This window comes from Myxocyprinus asiaticus, chromosome 9 (assembly GCF_019703515.2).
Source record: "Myxocyprinus asiaticus isolate MX2 ecotype Aquarium Trade chromosome 9, UBuf_Myxa_2, whole genome shotgun sequence".
Taxonomy (NCBI): domain Eukaryota; kingdom Metazoa; phylum Chordata; class Actinopteri; order Cypriniformes; family Catostomidae; genus Myxocyprinus; species Myxocyprinus asiaticus.
The window spans coordinates 52,792,295-52,794,794 of NC_059352.1; the positions used below are offsets into that span (position 1 = coordinate 52,792,295).

The 2,500-nt window shown below is 34.2% G+C and overlaps 1 protein-coding gene across 1 annotated transcript in view; it reads right to left on the minus strand.

Annotated features, from left to right (window-relative positions):
• Positions 1-2,442, minus strand: part of grap2b (GRB2 related adaptor protein 2b) — an 11,651-nt gene extending 9,209 nt beyond the window's left edge. Inside the window, exon 1 of the mRNA XM_051706885.1 lies at positions 2,294-2,442. The gene's annotated coding sequence lies outside the window, so the exon portion shown is untranslated. The remainder of the gene's footprint in view (positions 1-2,293) is intronic.
• Between the last annotated feature and the right edge of the window lie 58 nt (positions 2,443-2,500).

Consider the following 2,500-nt stretch of genomic DNA (forward strand, 5'->3'; position numbering starts at 1 on the left):
CTAATTACTTTTGGGCACAAAAAGTAATGTAACGCATTAAATTCCAAATTCTTGCAATCAGATTACAGTTACTAGGTTTCAATGAAAGTAATTACTTTTAAGTACATTACTTGGGTCACAAATATTTGTAAAAAAAATATTATTTATATGTAATACAATTAAAATGTAAATTCATATGTTCATATGTACGCCGTTTGCATTTCTGTGACAGGTGAAGGGTCTGCGACAATGACACAAGTGTTTTAGAAAGTAAATTAAAAGTAATTAGTAATGTGATTACTTTCCAATTAAGTAATCAGTAAAGTAATCTGATTATAATTTTAGATAGGTAGTTAATAATTTGTAGCGGTTTACTTTTTTTAGTAATTTACACAACAGTGCACATGTGGTACTCTACATGTGTATTAATTATTAATGAACTTTAAGTCATTATGTGGCCTTTTGTAGTTACTACAGTAATTAACAATACATTTTAAAATGCAGGCTTTTATAGTTCCAGTAGTAAACGAGCATCATAATTACATAGTAATTTAAAGCCTGATACATGGTCACCATAAATTTCGGGCAACCACAGCTGCCGGTATTTTACCGTAAATTTAACCGATTTTTGCGTGTAGCGTGCACGAATGAATCACGCAGAATAAGACCAGGAACATGTATTAAGAAAATACCAGGGTTGTGGACTCGAGTCATATGACTTGGACTTGACTTGGACTCGAGTCACAAATTTGATGACTTGGACTTGACTTGGAAAGACTTTATACCTTCTAAAACCAAAGATCAGAGTAGTACATTTAAAAATGTGCAGCAAATCAATGATTAATTCCCCCAATAATCAGTTGATTTTCAAATCTGCATTTCAACGCTCTACTTTCAACCAATCAGACAACCAACCGATCAACTTCCACGAGAGTAGGACCAAGTTTGAAAAATGCGCATTCAAGGATGACACCAAAGGTAATTTTGTTTGGACACAGAGAATACAATATCGAAGGCAACAATAGGATTGTGACATGTAGAACCTGTGGTTTAAAAGTGACAGACACTTTGTCAACATCATCCACTTTTGTGAGGCATCTGAAAACCCACAGACAGAGAAAAGACCACACATTGTGCTTAAACGTGCTGATGCTGTGGAGGGTGTAATTACTATAGTAATTAATACTCGGACACTAATTGGGGCAAAGAGCACTAATGACTTGTTTAAGAATTGACGCTTCTAGTTGAGGACTTGGGACTTGAATGCCAAGATTTAAGACTTACATGTGACTTGCAAAACAATGCAACGTTCATAATATTTAAGACAAAAGCATATAATATGAATGTATAGCCCAAAACACACATTAAAACTCACAGTCTTCTCTTTACATTTCAGATCTGTAATCGCTAGTGGAATACATTTTAAAAGTAACACTCCCAACCCCGAGTTAAAGTCATCAGAAATTTTCATTCTCAAGTGATGTAGAAATATTAAAAAACTGTAGTCCATACTGATGTTGTTTACATTAGAATGTGAATGTTTAATCCAGAGCCGTTACAGGACTGTGATCAGTAAGAGCATGAGTGTTTCTACAGTAATAACAGAGTTAATTATGGACTAACTCATGAGTATATACTCGGGTTTGACCCAATAATCTTTGGATTCCCTCTATGGGCTGTAAATCGCTACACCACCAGCGCATTTGTGTGTTCTGTCACCTGCTTCCGTGCTGCACAAACAGAGTTGCGACTCTGCACCGCTGCAGCTGCAGGCAGTTTTACATGCAGCGGTTTGCAGAAGCACAGCATTTCAAGTCATTTCTGTATTTTTGCTCATCATTATGTTTGTGTTACTAAAAAGTAACTATAGAAATATCTGACATTAATAAACAGCATTAATACAGTCATGAAACACATGATGTGTGTGATAATGTGTATATAGTGTGTGTCTTCAACAGAATGCACAACACTTTTGGACACTTTTTAAGTGTCTTTTTAAATCTCAAACCAAAAAGCTCTCATATTTTTAGATTATGTTGAACGTTCACACAGCAAACTGATTTACCTCAACTTTAACCATTTAATAAGGTTGTGTACGTTCCAGTAGCATTAATTAACACAACAGATAACATTAAGCAGTTTATAATGTCTGTTTATGTTCATGCCTAAATATACTAATACATATTTAATATGATAAGTTGTATATGTTAACATTAGCTAATACATGCTGAACTAACAATAAACAGTAATACACTTATAAATTCACACTTAATGCATGAACTAATGTTATCTTATAATAGATCAGAGTACTTACTGCTCATAAAATGTCTGTCTAAACCACCAGAATGCTAGTTCAGATGACTAAAATAATAGAGGACGACCTAAACTCAAACTTATCTCATTTTATACACGACTTGCTCAAGCGTGAGTGAAAAAAGAGGAAACAGAAAATGGAAATCATCTTCCCCTCCCTTACAAACACACACACATTTCCTGTGCACATGTACATATACAACTTAAT